This window comes from Hyperolius riggenbachi, chromosome 1, assembly GCF_040937935.1.
Source record: "Hyperolius riggenbachi isolate aHypRig1 chromosome 1, aHypRig1.pri, whole genome shotgun sequence".
Lineage (NCBI taxonomy): Eukaryota > Metazoa > Chordata > Amphibia > Anura > Hyperoliidae > Hyperolius > Hyperolius riggenbachi.
In genome coordinates, this window is record NC_090646.1 from 502,830,861 (window position 1) to 502,854,942 (window position 24,082).

Here is a 24,082-nt window from a genome sequence, read left to right on the forward strand (position 1 = left end):
ATGTATGGCGACAATAAATTAATTGGAAATATAGATTTTTTTTTCTGTTTTTGATTTTGTGTTCTGTCCACAATTACAAGTCCTTATGTAGTAAAATAACAGTAGTATACCCTAATAATTCTTATTTTAAAAAAGCTGAGTCCTTAAGGCAACTATTTTTAAAACTTTTTTTTTTCAAGTTTTTTTTGTAAGCGTAATGTATTCATTTTCTTCATTTTTAATTAAAATTGTATGTTTACATGTAATTTTACTTTGTTACCTTCAGATGGTACTGTAAACACTATCCTGGTTTATAGGAAGTGTTCACCTTTTATTTTTTACACATTAAATTTATCATTTTACTTCTTCCTGTATAATGAATGGACATGGCCCCTGATCGGGATCATATCCATTCATTCCAGGCATTGCGATTGGTTAGGGAAATGTTTGTTCCCCTTCCCCAATCGTGGATCTCCATGTCCCAATGGGTACAAGCAGCGGGCGAGCACACATGCATGGCAGCAGCGGGGGACGGGTGACGCATTAAAATCTTCTTGAGCCATTAAGAGGCTCCAACAGGATGTTTTAATGTGACTGGTCGTTGGTAAGTGGTTAAACTAAGTTGTTTTTTTCCTAATGTTACCAATTATATCTGTAGTATGAATAATACATAGAAAATTAGTAGCAATGAAAAGAGTCTCATATTTTTATTTTCAGCTATATAGCTTTATTTATAACATTGCATCCTACTGTAAAAGATGCAATTTAGATTACACATTCAATCTTTTAAGAGGTAAAAAAGAGCACAGCTAATGGCCCTTTGTAGTTCACTACAGAAAAACCTTATCTCAAGCTGTCTCTCACTGTTTCTTGGATGTTTAAACTCTTCAGAAAACGGGACTGAGTTTGACCAAGTTGGTACACCAACTCAGACAAGCTCTTTTGCATAGTCAACAAGTGCATTTTTTAAACTCTTCCTGTACTGGAAAAAAATATGAGACTCTTTTCTTTGCTGCTAATGTCTAGGGCTGATGCCAATTAGTCTAGTTACAGCAGACCCTATAGAAGTTTTGCATCCACCAGAATTGCATCACTATTGATTTCAATTGTGTTAGGAATCAGTTCCACTTTAAATGCCAAATCGTGGCCTGTTCCACTATAATACTAAATTAAGTATGGACATATTTAAAAATTTATGATAGTGCAGAATGCGCCCACCAACACAGCAATATAACTAATTGTATAAATCAGACCCAAGTTCAGAGTGTTCGCTATCAATAGTCCACAGTAAGTCTTATTGTCAATATGAAGACAGCGCTCCTCCTCTTTAAAATACAACTTGCAAAGTCAAACAGATCTCAACATAGTGCATTACTGCTAACAATACAGGAATAAATAACACCCCAGTGAGAAAGCGGTGCTCCACTCGTGTACCACACACAGTGCGATTTATCCACACAATCCCTTTAAGATAACAGGCTCACCAGATGCAATCCACCTCAGTTTTCAGGTGGGTCTCTCATATAAATTAATCAGCCAACGATCTAGCAGCATTGAATTTCCAACGGTTTTAATCCAAAGTTGCACTTTAAAAAATCACAATAAAAACAAACATAGTGTAAAACCATTACAAACTGCCATTGCCCTGCGCTGGGTTGCACTCACGTAAAGAAGATGAATTGGGCGCATATCAGGCTTACTGTCAGCCTAGCGGTGCCACCTCCACTGCGGTATCAGCGTCCCATCTCCGCTGCTGCGCTCCCGCTTATCCACGCTGTTTAGCTGGCTCACGTACTCCAGTTCACTCCCAGTGATGTCAGGCGCTCCAGACTCCGCCTTACGCGTTTCGTCCGTCAAGGACTCATCAGAGGCTGACGTCACTGGAGCGTCCGACGTCCTTTATACTATTATCCGCGTACATGGACTCCAATGCGACCCGTAGGTCACGTAGAGCCTATGTGACTAAGTCACCTGATCGTATTTCCGTCTATTGGAACGCAACGTTCATCTCGACGCATGCTTATTTGTTCACAATAGGCCATTAGTCCTTAACCAGCCATATTCCTCTAACCAGCGCCATCTACTGGTCATTTGTATTAATGCTCTTATTCACATAAATTTATCCTCACAATTAAAATTAAGCTCATATTCACTTTTACAACATAGTATTGATATTCAATGCTGCTGTCTACATCTTCTCTCCTTATATGGCTGGCCACTGACCAATACGCCCCCAATTTTTTAAAACAAATGTATATATGTATATATATGGAGGTGACTCCTGGCCATCCAGTCTATTGCCTTATACCATATTAATATCACCATTATTCCTACCATGCGCAAAAAATCTCCATTAAACCCACTGTACATCAGATTCCTTCAACTAAACCCTTTAAATCCATTGGGTGTAAGGCCAAATTGCATGTAGCCTTTTGTATTACAAAACAAAACAATTACATAATCTTATGTGTGTCCATACAGCCCTCATTTACATGTGTGCCATACAAATGGCCACCTACGGGGGAGAAACCTGCGGCCACCAAAAGTACCATTACCTTGTACCCTTAGGGATCTCCTATCCCCTATGTGTCCCTCTTATGCTAACCCCAAAATTGTCCCCACATTATAAACCCCTATCATGTCACATTAACATCACATTATGTAGTGCCTACTCACTCTTCTTGGGCTATTCCTAATTTATCTAATTTCCCAGTTAATTATATTACATATCCTCACTAGCAATTCCTTATCAACCACTGTCCATTTTCACAGATCATTCGTAATAAAACAATTTAGGTCGAATTCCACATTCATACCACTGGCTGTCATGGTTTTCAGGTGATAAATCCACCGCCCCTCTGCTTGGGAGATATCCCTGACCAAACTAGACCCTCTCCACCTTTTGACATGGGCCTCTATGCCCATAAATTTCATCCCTGACGGGTCACTGTTATGACATAATCGAAAATGGTTTGACACACTATGTGTGGCCAACCCTTTTTTAATGTTAGCTACATGTTCACCAATTCTCTTATATAATTTTCTTGTAGTGTGTCCCACGTATTCCATGTTACAGGGGCATTTTAATAAATAGATCACCCCTTTTGAATTGCACATGATACATTGTCTTAATGTTATCATCTGCCCTGTATTATTCGATGTAAACGACATTCCCCTTTGGGGCAATGCTTCCCTGCATCCTCTACAGTTTCGACACGGAAAAAATCCTTTTTGTCCCAACATGTCCCCAGTGCTTATCTGGGGCAGGTTCACATAGCTTGGTACCAGTTTGGATTTCAGATTAGGGGCTTTTTTATACACAAATCCAGGAGTATCAGGCACCGTCTTCTTCAGAACCCCATCCAACCTTAAAATATTCCAGTGCTTCTTAATTATATGTTCTATGTCTCTATATTGGTTATTATAATTCAACAGTATATCAAATTCCCTATTTTTTTGCGGTTGTAAATTCTTTACTTGATTTTGCATAAGCTCAGCTCTATCCATGGCTGCCACTTTCTCCACCTGTGTGTTTAGGATGTCTTCCACATATCCTTTTTCTATGAATCTTTGTACAAGGATGTTACTCTGCGTTCTAAAGGTCTCAACCTCTGAACAGTTTTGTCTTATCCGCATTGGTTGTCCTTTGGGTATATTTTTAAGCCATCTTTTATGATGGCAGCTTTCTACTGGAATGTAACCATTCTTATCCGTGGGTTTGAAAAAAGTCTCTGTACTTAATAAGTTATCTTTTTTCTTTATGACCAAGTCTAAGAACTCCACCTGGTCATACTCATAGGACTTGTTAAATGAGATTTTTATAGGGCTCCCATGATTATTGGCCCTGTTGCAAAATGCATCTAATGACTCTTCTGGGCCCCTCCATATAAAGAACAAATCGTCGATGAATCTATTCCAAGAGACTATGTACTCTGCCCCCTCCATCAATAGAGGTTCTTGTTCCCATTTGGCCATATAGATTTTTGCCACTGAGGGTGCAAATTGTGCCCCCATGGCACATCCTGTTTGTTGGACATAGAATTCATTTCCGTACCAAAAATAATTATGTTCTAGTGCATATTTTAATAGCTCCATAATAAAATCTATTTGCTTTGTTTTTAAATTCCCCAGTTGTTTGAGCGCTTCTTCCACTGTCTGCATACCTTCCTGGTGCGGGATAACTGTATATAAGGATGTCACATCCCCAGCTATCAAGATATCCCCTTTTTCCATTCCCACATCTCTAATTTTTTGAAGGAGATGTTTGGTATCTTTTAGCAGGTGTGGTAATTGGCCCACAATATTCTAGAGGAATATGTCGATATATTCACCCACTCTTTGCGTGAGTGAACCCACCCCACTGACAATGGGTCTCCCCGGGGGGGGTTTAATATTTTTATGGATCTTAGGATTACAGTATATCACTGGTATCCGTGGGTTAGTGGGTAGTAAATACCGGAGTTCATTCGTCGTGGAGATAATGGTCTCCTTTTCTCCCCGTATTAACACATTCTTTAAACTTGTTTTTTATTCACGTGTAGGGTCCCTCTTTAATTTTTTATATGTTTGTTGGTCCCCAAGCAATCTAAGCATCTCATTTTTATACTGCAATGAGTTCATTATGACCAAACCCCCCCCATTATCTGCTGGCTTCAGCACTAGATCTTTATTTTGTATTATTTCAAGGATCTGTTGATTAATCTGTCTAGAATTCTCCACATCTTGGAGCACAGCCCTTTTAAACGTATCAATGGTACTTTCTTTAGAGGTATCTGGTGGATTAAACAAAGATCTATTTTTTAGATTTGTATGCACATATTCTTGAGGGATAGGGTTGGCTCTATTTGTGGGGCCTTCACGGCTCAGGAAATATTTTTTCTGTGTTAACTTCCTTACATATTTATTAATGTCTACATACACCCCAAATTTGTTCAACCTACTTGGAGGTGCATAATTGAGTCCTTTATCCAAAAGTTTCAACTGTGGCTTTGTTAATTGAACACCACTGAGATTGAATATACCCCCTGAACTGGGGTACGTGAGCCGGCTAAACAGCGTGGATAAGCGGGAGCGCCGCAGCAGAGACGGGACGCTGATACCGCAGTGGAGGTGGCACCGCTAGGCTGACAGTAAGCCTGATATGCTCCCAATTCATCTTCTTTACGTGAGTGCAACCCAACGCAGGGCAATGGCAGTTTGTAATAGTTTTACACTATGTTTGTTTTTATTGTGATTTTTTAAAGTGCAACTGTGGATTAAAACCGGTGGAAATTCAATGCTGCTAGATCGTTGGCTGATTGATTTATATGAGAGATCCACCTGAAAACTGAGGTGGATTGCATCTGGTGAGCCTGTTATCTTAAAGGGATTGTGTGGATAAATCGCACTGTGTGAGGTACACGAGTTTCTCACTGGGGTGTTATTTATTCCTGTATTTTTAGCAGTAATGCACTATGTTGAGATCTGTTTGACTTTGCAGGTTGTATTTTAAAGAAGAGGAGCGCTTTCTTCATATTGACAATATTTGAGCAAAACACTACTGAAAAAATATGCTTTTACTAAAACATCATCTGTATACTACATACTTCCTATTACCATTTAAATCAGGTAATTACTATCTAAATTCACTTTATGCAATATTTACAGGGCTGAATTTATGATTTTCACATAGATTAATCTTTAAAGCAAAGTTTAAAAACTTTTGCTATCTTATAATTAAAAGGCAAAAAACATGCATTCCCTGGACTCTATACGTTGCATGAAAAGGTTAAGTGTCGTCTTTGTTTCACATAAAGCAAACATCACGTATCATCCTTCAGTGACCTCATCCTATCAAAGGAATTAATCAAGGTCAGTAAATCTGTAGTGTTTGTTGATAGCTCCAGTTCAGTATTGGAAGTGTTCAAGAGTGTGTTGTGTTCTCAAGAGAAAAGAAGCAAACAACACAGCTGTTCAAAACATTTTCTGAATGCTGTTGATGTCTCCAGAGCTTACAAAAAAGGAATGTGAAAAAAAATAGTTTGGCACGGTGTAAACTTTGATGTGTAAGTGCATCATGCCAAAATGTAAAAACAGAACAGCATATAGACGATAGTCAGTAATTTAAACAAACATGAACCTGCAAACCAAAATTCTAGGGATATGCAGATAATGTATAGTTGAACAGCATTTACTGTATACAGAGGTAGAACCATAATATAAGCACATAGCAATACTATAAACACACAGAGAATGTGTCCTGTCTTCACAAGTTAAAGTGGTCTCAAACTCTTGCACAACATAAATTGAAAAGTATGTATTCCATATATAGCTGCTATATTTGTTTAGCCAAATCAGTGTCTAATCTGTCCTTATCAGCAGCTGTAAATAGACTGCAAGAGCTCTGTGGAGACAGACTTCCCAATTCAGTAAATACTGAGGTTTAACCCTCTCAGTGTTCCCCCTGCAAAGTGAAAACAAGTTAAAATTTCAGGTTGTCTATGATTCTCATGAATTGTAATAAATACATTGTTTTCCATAAAGATTATCATGCTGTGGCTAATCTTTTAGAGCAGAGAGGAAGTTATGCATTCCACTTTAAATCTAGCTTGACCAATATACTCCCCTAGCTTTAGAGGCTTGCACTTGCAGGCTACCAGAAATGCAGTCCGGGTACCCATATTGATTCTAAATGAGTTTTAGGCTGGGTTGCTGGTAGCAGGCTGCAGGTGCAAGTTAATTTGCGGGTAGTGAAAGCAAGCATAAGACAATTCTGTATATTGTGCTTCCCAAAATCTGTGATGAATGCTGGGACCAGAATACTTACTTGCTGACTTGTTTGCTGCTGCTTACCTTTAATGCCAGCCGACTCCTTCCTGCTTTCAAGCTGAGACCTCCCCCCATGCTAGTACATATAACTGGGAACATGCCAGTATGAGATTGAAGATGTTTTTTCATAGATGGCCAGGAATCATTAAATAACACTGGGGCATGCTGTGTAAAGGTTTATACACACGGGGTGCGGCCGTTGCCGCAACCACGTGGCACGCGCGTGTTGTGGCGACAGGTCGCCCGTGTGTATGATGTGCGCGCCCTGAACCGTCGCCCGTCGGAGCAGTCGCTAGGTGATTGACATGTTCAATAGCCGGCTACAGCTGTCACCGCAACTTCGCCGGAACTGTCGCTAGTCCCACGTGTGTATGCGGGCTAGCGACAGGAGACCTACGCGAGTGAATGGAGCATCCGGCCAGGGGATGCTCCATTCACAAACAGCTTCCGCCGCATCTCTGCCTTTCTGGCGAGACGTGTGGACAGCTGTCGCCGGCAGGGAGCTATCGCTCCCTGGTCACGTGCGTGCATGTAACGGGGGACAATTGTTCCCCTTGTGTATGTAGCTTTAGAAGGGAGGTAAGAAAGCTCTGTCTGTTAGTGACTGGGGACATTTTATTGAACAAGAGCTAGAGAATGTTCTAGGCAAGTTTTCTAAAGCTGGAAGGAGAAGGCACAGAAGCACAGGAAAGGCAGAGAAGCACAAGCTACATGTAACATGGGACAAGATTTGCTGACAGACAGTTTAGCTGCATCCACAGCCGTGTAGCACACACAGGTATATTTTTGCTGTATATGTCTAGAATATTTAAAGACAGGATTTTACTATCAGACAGGTACACGACAATGGGGCAGATTTATCAACACAAGTGCATGCAAATTGGAGGTAAAACTATTTCAAAAGTGAAACAATTGATCTGTGTGCTGCTTTTTTTTCTTTTGGCTGTGGTGATAAATCTGCTCCAATTAACTTTGATTCAGAATGGTAAGTCTTGAGTAGATGTGCATATGCAGTATATTTGTTCTCCCTGCTTAAAAAACTTAGCTGCTTACGGTGCGTACACATTTCCAATGAGGATTAGCCACAGATAACATAATTTTACATCTCCCATGCAGTATGTGAGATTACCTACTTAATTTGCTCATAGAATTTAAAACATGTTGGCCTCCATGCTACGTAAAGGTGGTGAACTTAGCCAAACATAATTGGATGTGCAAGTTCAGATTTACTAATTCTGCCCATACATGTGTGCCGTGGCATACACGTGATGCCGTAAAGAGTTTCTCCCTGATGGAAATATCGATTGTTTGTTAGATAAAGGATGCATGTGAGTAAGAAATACTCCAAAGTTGGAACAAGTGAATTTTGGCACATGATGTTTCTTCTCAAGCCTGCATGGTTTTGCACAGGAAGATCTGCCAAGCACCATGAGGCTCAGTTCACACTGGCATTAAAAAGTTCCATTCACAGAATGGATTGGAGCCTAATGAATTCGATATAGATCCAATGTTAACCTATGGACCTGTTCCCATGCATCTGTTCAAACGGATGCCTTCCGCATGATCCGCTGAACGAAACACAAGTTTCCTGCTGCACCAGTTTTTCTGGACCACTGAGCCCAGCGGAACGGAAATGGAGGCTGAAGCGCTGCATTGGGGGCAATGAGAAAAAAAAATGTTTCTTTACATTAGTCTGAGGGGCAAAATCCACTTTGGGGCGGGGGTCTGGAGATGTGGGGAAACAAAACGAAAGCAGCGGAACAGAAACGGAGTGATCAAATTGTTTCCAAAGATCCGTTTGCCACTCTAACGCAAGTGTGAACCAGGCCTAATTTAGCAGTAGCTCATCATTAACAAATAAAGGTTCTGACATAAGTAATTGCTCTTAAGGTGGCCACACACAATACAATAAAATGATCAGTTTTGATGGCAATTTGATAAAAACAATTGAATTTCCTGGAAAATCAAAAGTTTTTTTTTATTCCAGCAAGAAATCAAATTAGATTTCCCATTTTTATTAAATATACAGTAAGTCAAACAGGAGTGGTGGATTTTTCTGATCAATTTTTATGGAAATTGAACGGTGTAGGGTAGATTGTAAATTTATTAATATATACGCCCAAGCAATTTTCTCAAAGTTTTCGATCATTTGTTTTCCTAACTGGGGAAAAATTGAAGACGTGTGTGGCACATTGGTTGTTTTTTTCAAATGTTACAATCTGTAACGAATGTGGAATTATCTCCGTGGTCAGCGCACAACATGTGCGCCGACACTGCGGAAACCCTCCACAAGCGTTTAGATAAGGGAACCCAGCTTTGGTGCAAATGCACCTGTAGAGAGGAATTCCAACCGGCAGATGGAGCTGTGGAGTGCAGAGGAATAAACCCTCTGCACAGCCACAGATGCCAGATGGAGATTGTACAAAGTGAAGCAATACAGGGCAAGATAGCCTCTCGAGAGAGTGAGCAAAGAGACAGAATGTACGTATGTCCACCAATCTAGTTGCCACCCGGCGACGGTTGACATACAACAGCAAAGACCAAAGTGAGAAAGCAATCGCAAGAATGGCGATTGCTAATAGAAACACAAGACTGAGTAAAGACAGATCATAGAATGAATAAAGTCAGAACCAATTAACAAACTGCAATCCAACACGAAGGAACTGACAGGGCTAGCTAAACACAGTCACCACACGTTAAGCACAATAGCGACAAAGCGCGTTCAACGCACGGTCGCCGCACGTTAAGCGCAACAGCGACAAAGCATACTAACCCTAGCTAACTATTGAACACAGCAAATGACGACAGACAAATAACGCGAACGCTTGCTAATCGGTTTCCTCACCCCAGACAACAGTAAGCGTTCATGCTAGACAAGACAAACAGAAGGAGTAACCAGTAGCAACTGCAGCTAAGGTTATACTCCAAGAGTCAGACAAGTGAGATCCACCGCCTCTACCACTAGGGTGAATGCGATCCAAACAAACAGAGCGATTCACTATCAGCCGTTGGAGAATGTGCAATCGCAACAGATAAGACAAGACAGAACCAGGCCATACAGATAATTAACAATTTGACTGCACTAGAAGGAATGCTAGTGCACTCCCAGGATAACTACTCTAAAACAATATTAGCAAACAATCACCAGAGGGGCTGAAACTCAAGGTAAGTCCAGCAGAACCAAACCTTTATGACCAGCAGGGAATTCTGGGAGGAAATGGCATTTATACCGCAAGCCTTCAAAAGAGGCAGAGCTATCAATAACCAGATGAGTGAATGCAAATCCCTCACCAGAACAGCAAGTCTGAAAATTGCAGAGTGAAAACAGGTCTCCTTTCCAGGGACCTGCAGCATGCAGACCTGAAAAATGGTCAAAAAACTGCCTGCCTGTGCAGACAGCAGAGCAGATCATTACACAATCAATCAGAAAAATTGAATGTTATACTTGAATTAAAAAGAAATGTAAAAAAAAGTTGTATGGTGTGTGACCCCTTTTAGGGTGCACACACATAATCTTGACGGGTCAATTTTACCATATGCATTTTGTATGAAAGCTTAGCTACACAATCTATTTGAAATATTCAAAATGTGCTGGCCCTCATACTACATGAACACCCTTCCATCTGAAATTGATTTATATGAGCTTGGACTCTGTGTCTATTCCTTGCAGCTTATAGCTGCATCAGTGCTATTTGCTGTTTGAGCAGGACTGTTACTTCTCGGTTTTGATTGATTTAAATAAAGAGTAAAAAAACACTTCTATGGATTTGGTTTGTGTATAAAAATAGGTTTTACTTACGTTACAGCTGCCCAATGATACTTTAAACGTGTATTTTAGAAGAAAATAGAAAAAAGAGGGGCGCAGGCCGCAGGTTGGGTTGCGGGTCTGGTTGCTTGCAGGTCGGGTGCGGGTGTCAAATCCACCATAAAGCAGGTTGTGGGTCAGGTGTGGGCTCCATGGAAGGATCTCTAGGTCATGTAACTGATTTTCCCAGTGGGAACCTCACTGGAACAGATGCGTGAAATATGACAATTCTGTAATAGCATAATTCACTATTCATCTTTGCTTATAATATAAAATTCAGGAGGATAAACTAGGAGTTTAACTGTACTGAAATCAACATTACATAAAAAAATGACAATATCCTCTTTAGCAGACAAAGAACAGGAGCTTTGGCAACACTTATTATCTTTCCAGCTTAATGCCATTATACCAGCTGAAAATGCAATTATCATGACATAAATATTGTATTTCCTTTGATTCTTTTTTTTTCCCACATATTATTTATATCTCTCTAGCTTCAAACTCTGTGTTCACCTGTGATTTTTTTTTTTTGGTTGTTATGCATTCATATTGCACAAAAAGAGAATTATTTTACTATCATTATTATTGATTTATAAAGCACCAACATATTCTGTGGTGCTGTGCAAAGTAAGAAAACCAACATGGGGTACATAATGATACAGACAATTATATACATCAAATATGGACACTGGTACAAAATATACAAATGGTGATTACAATGACAAATGTAAAATGTATAACAGAGTGCATTCTCAAGACTGAGTAATCAATTACAAGATACTAAAGGGTGAGACAGCCCTGCCCTTGAAATCTTACAATCTAAAGGAATGGGGGACAAGCTAAAGGAACCTAAAGAATACACTACATCCGTTAAATAGATTGAAGGCCCGTTTCCACTTGTGCAGTGGCAAATTCGCGCGGAAAACAATCGCATGCGGATGCGAATTTCTCATGCGGTTGTATGCGAATTTTCATGCAAATTTGCATACGATTTTGCATGGATGGCTAGGTATGTGAATTTAACCATGGCAGTGCCTGTGTGTTTTTCCATTGTTTCCATGCAAAATCGTATGCGAATTCGCAAGAAAATTTGCATACCAAAACCCCATGCGAATTTCCTATTAAATACATTGTATGCGAATCGCATAGCGGTATGCGGTATGCAAATTCTGATGGCTCTGCCGTGCAGATTTTTTCTGCACAGAAAAACGCCTAGAAATCCTGACAAGTGGAAACAGTCCCATCCACTTGTATTGTCTATGCGAATCTGCATGCAGGAAACCCATGCAGATTCGCTCTAGTGGAAATGGGCCCTGAAGTTAATGTACAGGAGTACAAAACTGTTAAAATGTTTTAAAAGAAAGAAAGAAAAGTGATGACAAGCAAAAGGTATGCTAGTATTAATCCCTCCCAATTCTAATGTTAAATCAATCTCTCTGCAACTGCCTAGGTTATTTCCATTGCTTAGACTTCACAAATAAATGTTATTGTATAATATTGTGAAGACTACACACATAGTTTGATATATATATATATATATATATATATATATATATATATATAAATATATATATATATATATATATATATACATATATATATATATGTGACCTTAGCCCGCTTAGCGGATTCTAGGTCTGTTTCTTCTTATCGGCGCCACCGCTGCATGTCAGTGCTCATGCGCGCGCACCCACCGCTCATGTTTATGGGGCGGCTGTTTATGCTTGTGCATCTGCAATCTCCACCTACAGGACCTGATGCCAGTCAGCATTAGGCTGTTCTGTAGCTGACGCCCTCCCACCGCAAATGGGCGTTAGGTGTTTGGAAGGGGGTTAAGGTGCACCTGAAAGAAAAAAGTGCCCAATTTGGGTAGTTTCCCCAGTAACCTTGTCTGACTTCCACTAAACCTCACTAGTACAGTGCTGAGACCACCCACCCATATATATATATATATATATATATATATTTATATATATATATATATATATATATATATCAAACTATGTGTGTAGTCTTCACAATATTATACAATAACATTTATTTGTGAAGTCTAAGCAATGGAAATAACCTAGGCAGTTGCAGAGAGATTGATTTAACATTAGAATTGGGAGGGATTAATACTAGCATACCTTTTGCTTGTCATCACTTTTCTTTCTTTCTTTTAAAACATTTTAACAGTTTTGTACTCCTGTACATTAACTTCAGGGCCCATTTCCACTAGAGCGAATCTGCATGGGTTTCCTGCATGCAGATTCGCATAGACAATACAAGTGGATGGGACTGTTTCCACTTGTCAGGATTTCTAGGCGTTTTTCTGTGCAGAAAAAATCTGCACGGCAGAGCCATCAGAATTTGCATACCGCATACCGTGGCTCAAGCCCCAGCTGACAAGTAGCTAGCCTCCCCGTAAGCCCCCCCCCCCACCCGACTCAGCACAGTGAAGAAAGAGCAGCGGGCACAGCGGCGGGAAAGGAGGGCCATCTCCCCCCTTCCTTGCTCCCCCCTCCAGATTTGAGCGGCTGGCAGCGAGCAGCAGCAGAACATTTTCTATTCCCGACGTGAAGAAGATCTGTGTGCTGCTGCTCTGGTCTAGTGACGTCACCAGAGCAGCGGCGCACAGTTATCCTTCGCTCCAGGTATAGGAAGTGTTCTGCTGCCGCCCACTGCCAGATGCTCCAATCTGGAGGGGGGAGCAAGGAAGGGGGAGCCCTGAGGTGAGGAAAGGGGGGAGATGCCCCCCCTTCCCTGCCGCTGTGCCCGCTGCTCCCCCTTCACTGCGGTGCCACCCCTCTCTGCTGGTGGGACACTTATAAACCTGGCTACCTATACTGGGGAGTGGGGAGATCTATACACCTGGCTACCTATACTGGGGACATCTATACACCTGGCTACCTATTCTGGGGACATCTATATACCTTGCTACCTATTCTGGGGACACCTATCGGTCTGGTTACTTCCACTGGGGACACTTATAAACCTGGCTACCTATTCTGGGGACTGCAAAGACCTGTCTACCTATTCTGGGGACACCTATAGGCCTGGTTACTTCCACTGGAGACACCCATAGACTTGGTTACCTATATTGAGGGCACCTATTTTGGGGAAACTGCTGCCAGATTAACTGTATTTTTGGGGAACCGCTGCTGCCAGATTATGTCTATTTTGGGGTAACCACTGGCATATTATCTGTATTTTGGAGGAACCTCTACCAAATTATGAGTATTTTTGGTGAAATGCTGTCAGATTAGATTACATGTATTTTGAGGGGAAACACTATGGCAGAGATCAAACTTCCCTGGCAGACCTTTTACACCACTGCTAAGGTCATGTTTATTTGGTCCCACCCATTACGACGCCCACATTCTGTTGCATGGCCATGCCCATTTTTCGGCATCAGTCCCGCCTGCCAGCCATTAAGCCCCTTTTGAGCCCCCCAAGAATCTGAAGCTGGAACTGCCACTGCTCATTGACAAGCCTTGTTAGCACAGCACGGCTGCACTGCACAGGAGCAGATGGGTTGTGCTTGCACAGTAGCACGGAGCTGAAATGGACTCGGCTTATTCTACCAAGCTAGAGCAACAGCTTCTTGCCACTGCACAGGCACAGGCACCTGCACAGTGTGGCCATGCTTGTTCACATACTGGAACATGGCCATGACCTTTGGGGAGTCCCAGCTCTGAAATGACATTTTAAAGGGGGGGGGGTGCCTCTGGAGGATTGAGAGACTTCCCTCTGAATTTCTCTCTTTACAATCTCACAGGTTTGTTTTAATTACCCTTACTTTTTCATTAGTGAAAATGTTTTAGTGGTAAAAATGGAGAGAAAAGACTGAAAGGTAGAGTAATTGGTCCATGATCAGGGTGTTGTCTTAAAGTGGATCTGAGATGAAAAACTAAGTATGACAAGTAACTTGTCTATATATTGTATCTAAAGTTTAGATAGTTTAAACAGCAAATCTAGCTGCAAACAGCTTCAACAGTTTATGTTTATTTATTCCTGTGATACAATGAGAGCGGCCATGTTTTGTTTGTCACATTACACACAGGCAAGCTGCAACTGCATCTCCAGCCCTCAGCTGACTCCCCTCTCCTCCTCCCTCCTCCCCTCTGCCTCTGAAATCTCTGGCTAGTAACCTCCTCCTCCTCCTGCCCAGGCTGAGCTCCCATAAGCCCTTGATACATGAAGTACCAAGGCATTTTGAGCTGTGGGCGAGGCTTGTTTAGTTTATAGGGAATTCGAGTATTAAAAAAAAGTATTTGGCTTGAGGAATGCCCTATAAACTATATGTAAGGAACACAATTATGCAATGAGTAAAAGTTTATCTCGGGTTCCACTTTAATTTTCAGGGGAATACTAGCCTACTTGATGGACATAAGCTAATAAAAAAAAATCTTGCAAGCATTTACCCTGATGAAAATGTATTTAGCAGCTTTACAATGATTTAAAATGAGTTTGTAAATTTCCTATTGGCCATTGAGGAGCTAACACCACATGCTTATTTTTGGTAAATGCATAATCATCAGTTTTAGTGATTGCACATTTACTGGGTTGAGTATGTACCACTTCCAGCGTACTGAAACTAATATTGAATATTCTTTTAAGAATGTTCACTACCAGGGTTGCTCAATAAGATGCAAGGACTTCCAAGTTGATGCAGGATTATGCAAATTCTTTATACACATTTATGCAGCTTGACCACGGACCAACCAAATTCTGCATTGGGGGAATTCATTTTGTCCATTTTCAATCTGCATAACTTTGCTTACACATTTTAATAATCTATCATCAGCTCAAAACAATTGCCCATGGCAGTGGCTGGATGGTGTAATGGTTAAGGGTTCTGCCTCTGACACAGGAGACCAGGGTTTGAATCTCGGCTCTGCCTGTTCAGTAAGCCAGCACCTATTCAGTAGGAGACCTTTGGCAAGTCTCCCTAACACTGCTACTGCCTATAGAGAGCGCCCTAGTGGCTGCTGCTCTGGTGCTTTGAGTCCGCCAGGAGAAAAGCGCGATATAAATGTTATTTGTCTTGTCTTGTCATTCTTATTTGCTATCAATGTGTATTTTAAGTTGCTGAATTTCAAGTTACAATTTGTTATATAACCCTATGTCAGCTGTGTAACCAAAAAAAATCCTGCATTCATTAACCACTTGTATCCAGCAGTCTGGCCCCTTAAGAACCAGAGACTGTGCTAGTACCGAAAAACAGGACTTACCAACGTCTTCCCGCACAGATCCACTGCTCTCGCCCTCATGCCGCTTACTCGTCACTGAAGCCCACTCGCTGTGCCATTGCTATGACAATGAGATTGGCTCACAGTAATCACAGGGTTATGAGGCAATGAAATCGTCTCCTGACTGGATCATGGAGCTCTGCTTTCATAACAATTACAGAATAAGTAGCCTGCAGTGACAGCAGAGCGGCATGATCAGCAGTAGCAGTGGGTTGGTGCAGCACAGTACTTGAAATCTCTGCCTAGAATAAGCAGAAATAAACAGTGTAAATTTAAATTACAGCGGTCCAGAAGCAGTTAAGTATATATCTGCAGATTCCATGTCTGCTATCTAGCAGGCAAACACTGCTGCCATCACCAGTAGCACTGCAGTGGTCAGAAATCAGTTTGTGGATTACCTAATAGTCATTGGGTACCACGCATCCTGTGTTTCCTCTCTGTAAATGCATGATTATCAGTTTTAGCTATTGCAGATTTACTTTTGTTTTTTGGAAGTCCCTCCCTTTTGGGCCATTGAACATAGGGTTCAAAGAGAGCACACCGCAATGTTATTTTTACTTACATCGACTACATAGCATGCAAGATTAGCAAAGCCCATGTTATCTAGCTACTGTCATCATTCAAAATACAGATTGGTAACACCTAATTTACAAGCAGCACCTACTTTTAAATGATCTGCAGAAAGTGGATCAGCAAATTAAAGGCAAAAAAGCATGCATTCATAGTACTTGGAAGCTAACTTACCAGTGGGGTTGATAAAAACATACACACAGAAATGTGAAAAACAGGTGGGGTCTTAGGCTCTTTCACCGCCCAAGACCATGACCTGCAAGCTACACCCTAAAGTGGAGCAGGAACAGCACAGACAGCCCCCCTAGATACTCTCCCCTTGTAGCTTGCAGATCATAGTTTTGGGCGGTGAGAGTGCCTGGGACCACACCTGCCCACCTCTGTGTGTTAGTTTAGTTTTGAAAGCCCCACAGGTAAGTTAGCTTTCAAGTCACACAATAGTGGTATGGAAGGATGGAGACCTGGAGACTGGATGCCTGTACCGCCCCTGATACCAAGTAATTGTACTATTATATGAAACTGAGGGTCCCCTTCCAATTTAGAGGAGATAGTGTAATCATTTCAGCCCTTACATAATCTGGTACTGCAGATTTTAATGCATTTTGTTGTGCCTTTAACCCTCCTGGCGGTTTATGAAAATCCGCCAGGGGGCAGCAAAGCTGTTTTTGTTTAATTATTTTTTGTTTTTCATGTAGCGAGACAAGGTCTCGCTACATGATAGCCGCTGCTCAGCGGCATCCCCCCAGCCCCTCCGATCGCCGGAGGCAATCGGAGATCAGGAGATCCCGTTCAAAGAACGGGATCTCCTGGAGGGCTTCCCCGTTGCCATGGCAATGGGCGGGATGACGGTCATCGACATTGTGACGTCAAAGGGGACTCCGATCCACCCCACAGCGCTGCCTGGCACTGACTGGCCATGCAGCGTACGGGGTCTGGGGGGGGCGGCTGCGGCACGATGGATAGCGGCAGATCGGCGGGTAGCAGCGCCGATCGGATTGCACAAGCAGCTAGCAAAGTGCTAGCTGCGTGTAGCAGAAAAAAAATTATGTAAATCGGCCGGTGCTTCTTGGAATGAGCTCTTACCAATCCGAGACATATCTGTGGTTATCTGATACAGAACACATAAAGAAAGGTTTAGCATGTTCAGTGATTCTTTTTTTTTTTTTTTTTTTTTTTTATTTGCACTGACAGTTTATTTTAACATGAGGTATTAAAAGTGCATCTCTTTTGATTGAAAACCATCCTGCCTTTTAGAAAAGGAGAATAATCCAGAAAACACATAAAAAAGGCACGCGAAAAATTATCACCTAAAATATTTATCCTTCGGTGACATTAAAAGTTCTCTAACATCTCCAGACCGCTTCCTGAGACAGAAAACCATCATACTTGTGAGGAATAGTCTGTTAAAAAGTATTCTGGGGAGCTTTAAGTTTAACACAGTGCTGCTGTCCAGTGGACCCTTTGAATTAATCTGTCCTACTATAATAAGGCTGCTGCACTTTGTTCTTGTTTTCCACTCCATGCTGTGTATCGGAATTGATAAATGTCCCCCAAAGAATTCCCTTAAATTATTAGGTCTCAGAAAATCTAAAATAAACTTTGCAGAGTATTAGACCTCAGTAATTTATAGCAGAGTACACAATCTCAGTGAATCTTTGCGTAGTTTCAAATCTCAGCACATCTCTGTAAGATCTCCTTTAATAGTACTGCGCTGTCAAGAAAAACAACACTGTTATACTGTATGTGTGTTATCATGCCAAGCCATCAGTTCTCCAAGATAGATAGATAGATAGATAGATAGATAGATAGATAGATAGATAGATAGATAGATAGATAGATAGATAGATTTATACTGTACATGTAACTACAGCTTATGGTAAACCATTTCCATTTTAGCCCATATTCAATCCACTTATTTTCTTCTACGTTTTCTCCTAAGGCTCCCTGCACACTGCAAATCTGATTTGCGATTCCGATTTTCGATTCCAATTCCGATTTGCGATTCGATTTTCCCTCAATGCTATCAACAGAAAACACAGAAAAAATGCAGCATGCAGTAACGATTAAAAATCGGAAATCGGAATCACATGTAAAAAATGATTAAAAATCAGAATCGCATGCAGTGTGCAGGGAGCCTGAGAGATAATTTTTAATCTTCTGTAAATCAAGCAATTGGGAAAGCACCATCACTTACTCAATACAATAGGCTAAGTATAAAGTAAAAGTAGTAGAGCGTTGTAGAATGTAGAGAGTTTAGTAGAGTTTAGTAGAGTATCGAAGAGTGTTGAACTATAAAGTAGTAGCAGTAGAGTCAAAACTTCTTGCTAAGTATAACGTTACATTGATAATGTGTGCAGAAAGGATCAAAAACACTCAATGTATAAACCAAAGAGAACAAGTAGATCCCATAGGCCACAGCACAGCCATGATAATGTAAAAAAAATAGCCTTTATTGATACATAGCATAAACAGACAAGATTAAAACAACATTAAAAGCAAACTTTTTAAGTCAAGGGCCACATTGAGTTTTAAAAATGGGCCAGGGGGCCGGAGTTCGGCATGCGAAGGAAAGGGTGTGGCCATGACAAGATGTGGGTGGTAACAGGAAAAGGTGTGTCCGTTACAGGATGTGTGCGTTTTTGAGCTATATTAGCTCCATCAAGCCGCCCACATACTGTTACGGACACACCCATAACTTGTAAGAAATCAACAAGTAAATCACTGTAATATAGTTCTAACTAACAGAAACCACCTCAATCATATGTGGCAGACTTGATCAGAAACCACCTCAATCGTATGTGGCAGACTTGATCAGAAACCACCTCAATCATATGTGGCAGACTTGAGCCATAAACACCTCAATCATATGTGGCAGACTTGATCAGAAACCACCTCCATCATATGTGACAGACTTGATCAGAAAACACCTCAATCATATTTGGCAGACTTGATCAGAAAACACCTCAATCACATGTGGCAGACTTGATCAGTAAACACCTCAATCATATGTGGCAGACTTGATCAGAAACCACCTCAATCGTATGTGGCAGACTTGATCAGAAACCACCTCAATCATATGTGGCAGACTTGAGCCATAAACACCTCAATCATATGTGGCAGACTTGATCAGAAACCACCTCCATCATATGTGACAGACTTGATCAGAAAACACCTCAATCATATTTGGCAGACTTGATCAGAAAACACCTCAATCACATGTGGCAGACTTGATCAGTAAACACCTCAATCATATGTGGCAGACTTGATCAGAAAACACCTCAATCGTATTTGGCAGACTTGATCAGAAAATACTTCAATCATGTGAAGGGGGAGCCGCAGCCGCTGGGACGGCGACCCAACCTCTCCCTACCTTCCTCTCCCGGGTCGCCCTCCATGCTCCCCCCTCTGACTGCAGAGTAATGCACAGCAGGAAGCGCTGCATAGAGCGCAACTCACCTACCTGCGTTCCAATCGCCGGTCACTTGCTGCTGCCATTACTCTGCATTCAGAGGGTGGGGAGCATGGAGAGCGGCCCAGGAGAGGAAGGGAGAGAGAGGTTGGGTCGCCCTCCCAGTGGCTCCCTCTCCATCACCCCCCCACCTCCTTAAATGCTCAGGGTGAAACAGGCCTGCAAATTAAACATCCCTGTGGACCATATAGGAAAAAAAGATAAATACATACTGATCCTGCGGGTAGTCCAGCGCAGCTCACCCAGCAGCTTCACTCTTCTCCTGGATCCAACACTCTCTCAGCCCGCTCACACGCTGAGGCCGCTACATCCAGGTTGCCCCGCCTGCAGCCTTCTCCTCCAGCCAATTAGAAGGGCCCAATTTCCGGGGCCCAGGTGGGCTGGGTTAACACGAACGCTCAGCAAATCCTGAGCCCTCCTTCTGTTGTTGGGCAGAACGGGCACCTCAGAAAAAAAAACAAACCTTAAACACGCAGCAGGCTTTGGCAGGCTTCAGTGGGCCGGATTGAGGAGGTCCGCGAGTTTGCCCATCCCTGGGCAAGGCCATGCTAGTTTGTGAGGGTGTATAAAGAATAGAGATGTCGCAAACATCAAATTTTCCGTACGCGAATGGCGAAACATGAACTTCCGCAAATGTTCGCAAACAGGCGAATCTGGCGAATCTGTTTCTGGCCACAAAAGTGATGGAAAACTTGTTAAAAAGGGTTTAACACATGGATATAGGCATGCCAGAGGGGGGACCATGCCAAAAGTGACACCAAAAATTATACAGAGTCGGGTTTTAATCCCTAAAAGGCAGAAATCACAGAACATTCCTACATTTGAGGGATAAAGGGCTGCTTTTAAATGTCCAGAGTGGTAATGTAATGGTTATGCCCTCTTCACACTGACAGAACAAATGTGTGGCATACAATTAAATAATATCACTAGAAGGAGGCACAGGTGTGGGTCAGTGCCAGTGAGCTCTATCTGACCACTATCAGACAGACCTTGAGAATATGCTGCAACAGTTCAAGCACAATTTAGTGATACAAACAAAGGCCCTAGAGCTGTAGTGGAAAAACTGGGCTTGTGCTTTTATGTAGCACACAATTAGATATCACTATAAGTGGGCACAGGTGTGGCTCAGTACCAGTGTGCTGGAGCACTATTGTGCTTGTAGTGGGCACTGATCAGTGGGCACAATGGTGGGTGCCTGTGGGCTGTGGAGTGTCGTACACACACAAAAAAAAACAGCAGAAGGATGAAGTAGCCCTCAGAAGGACTGTTTGGGGTGATTAAACAGCAATCAGCCAGTGAGGATCAAAATAACCAAGCCTAGCTAACGGTTTCCCTATCTCCATCAAGCTCTGTCCTTTCCTCTCTCTAATCCAGCCGAAGACAGACTGGAACATGGTGAGCACTACAGCGTTTTTATAGGGGGCGGGTAGGTCTGTGAGGGAGTGCAGGCTGATTGGCTGCCATGTGCCTGCTGACTGTGATGTAAGGGGTCAAAATTTAGCCCAATGATGATGTATGGGGGTGGGTCAAATAGCGCCAGGTGCTTGCCGCTCATGGTGAGCATGAATACCCAATCTTTGCCCAATACTGCCTGCATGCAAATCGTTTGGGCCATCTCTAATAAACAATGTTTGTGAACCAAGCAAGCAGAGGTGTAACTGGGTATAAAGTGCAGGTTTTCCCCCTTTCCCACACACATAGAAAAAAGGCTGGATTTTTGCTTTAGGGTAGAGATGGGAAAGCTTTGCTATGGTAGAGGATTAGGAATGATTAAAGCCAATGGGTACCGCTGTAAAAAAAAAAAGTCAGATACTCACCTAAGGAGAGGGAAGGCTCGGTCCTAATGAGCCTTCCCTTTCCTCTCCCGGTGCCCTCAGTGCTGCGCTGGCTCCCCCGTTCGCGTCCGCCGCCGCAGGGACTTCGGAGGTCTTCGGGAGCACTCGGGCTTCCGAAGACGGGCCGCTCCATACTACATACGCGCGAGCGCGTCATAGAGGGCGCTCGCGCATGCGTAGTATGGAGCGGCCCCATCCTCGGGAGCCCGAGTGCTCCCGAAGGCTTCCGAAAGCTCCCTTCGGCATGCGGAAGTGGCAGTATTTGACCGAACTGGTCGAATACTGCCACGGGGGATCCTGCGCGGCACCGGGAGAGGAGAGGGAAGGCTCATTAGGACCGAGCCTTTCCTCTCCTTAGGTGAGTATCTGACTTTTTCTTTTTTCAAACGGTAAACATTTACTTTAAGGTATGGAGTCAAAAAAAGGGGAGGCTACAAAAGGGGAAGAAGATCAGGAGGATGACTGGTACACTTGAAGGAGAAAAGAAATATGTCTTAGAATGTACATGATTGAACATGTTATTGCTCTGTAAAGAGTGCAAAATGCTGTATCACTTCACTTAGTTTTATAACATACACAATCACCAGATGAACACAGGCAAATCAATGTTGGATAGCTATTTGACATCAATGCTACTAGAGAAATGACTTTTCTTTTATATGCACTCAGTGTTTCTTTTTTTGTATTTCGATCATGAATGACCAGGAAGATAAATGTAAAGGAAGTAACATCAAATGTATGCCTGATAATAGCTACAATTGCAGGACAGCAATTTACCACCATTTTAAATTGTAGCATCCAGATACCCAGCAATTGCACCCCAAGAGTTCTTCATGTACTAAACCACAATCATCAGGAAGAAGGCATTTATTTTAGAAAGCTCTGTAAATTGTTATGATTTTGTCTGCATATTGTTATTGTGTTAAGGTCATGCTATTCATCATAAAACCAAGTCCTCACAAAAGATCCTTCAAATTCAGCTTGAGTTTGTTGAAATAAATCTTTTTATATTTTGTTGGTAGTTTTATGTATACACACAATTTCATGGGCAGCCAGTGACAGCTTGAATATTAAAGAGGAACTCTAGTTACATGTAAAAGAATGTAGTAAATTATTAAAATCAGGAGTGTGCATGAAATAGGGGCGCAAGGAAAAATGGCACCCATTTTCATTAGTAAAATTATCGCTAATATCTTAAAAATAGTGTAAATTAATATAACAAAATATGGGAATATATTAACAATATTTTACCACAACTTAACCTCGCCCTACTCTCACACAGAACCCTCCCCCCTCCGATGCCTAACCCTAAACCCCCTCTTCTTGACACCTAACCTTAACCCCCCTTCCTGGTGCCTAACCCTAAAAGTACCCTTCCTTGCACTCATCCCCAAGCTTTCCCTTCCTGATGCCTAACCCTAATACCCACCTTCCTGACACCTAACCCTAAAACCCCCCTTACAGATGTCTAACCCTAAAACTCCACCTCCTGATGCTTAATCCTTAACCCCCTCCTAACCTTATAATATTCAAAATGATACATTTCAAAAAAGAATATGTTGAAAATGCAAAACATTACACATGTTAAAAACGATAACGTTCTAATTTTCAAATCGATCAGAAATTCAAAAACTATAACGTTGTTGTTATCAAATGAAATTTCTGCTTTGAGTGTCTTAAAGCCGATATTTGCATTAGTGCCTATAGGCCGCCCATATAGCTTCCAATCACAATACCCACGTTTGGGTTCATTATCCTTATTTCAGCATATATTGCTGTAAATTGGTATGTAGCCACACCCTCCCAGAGATGTTTAAGGTGCATACACACGTCTGATTTTATGCCTGATTGTCATTCAAACTAGACATTTGAACGACTTGTCACTGAAACAAAAATTCGTTCAGACTCCGTGTGCACACAGACGACAAAATGTTTGAAATGCTAATTACAGCTAATTTACATGTCGTTTGACTGGTCAATGGACTTGATAGAACAATGGACTAGATTAAATGACTGTTTGACAGTCTATTAATGTCAAACTAATAGACTTTCAAACAACAAGTCGTTTATACACATGTACGGACCAAACTGTCGTTTGAATGACAGTTAGTCCACGGATCTGCCAAGCGGATCAGTCAAACTGCTGCTATCAGTCTAACGATCATTTGTACACCCGCCAAACTGTTGTCCAAACCACCGGTTTGAACAACAGTTCGTTCAGAAATATTAGACGTGGCTGTTTAACTATGCAGAATTCTACTTCCAGAGCATTCTTTGCGATCAATGTTATTACTGCTGACTTTAGAACACACAGTAAACAAACATTTCACAGTAATGTATTTATGAGCAATTAAGATGTCACCACCAGTGATAAATGAAATAA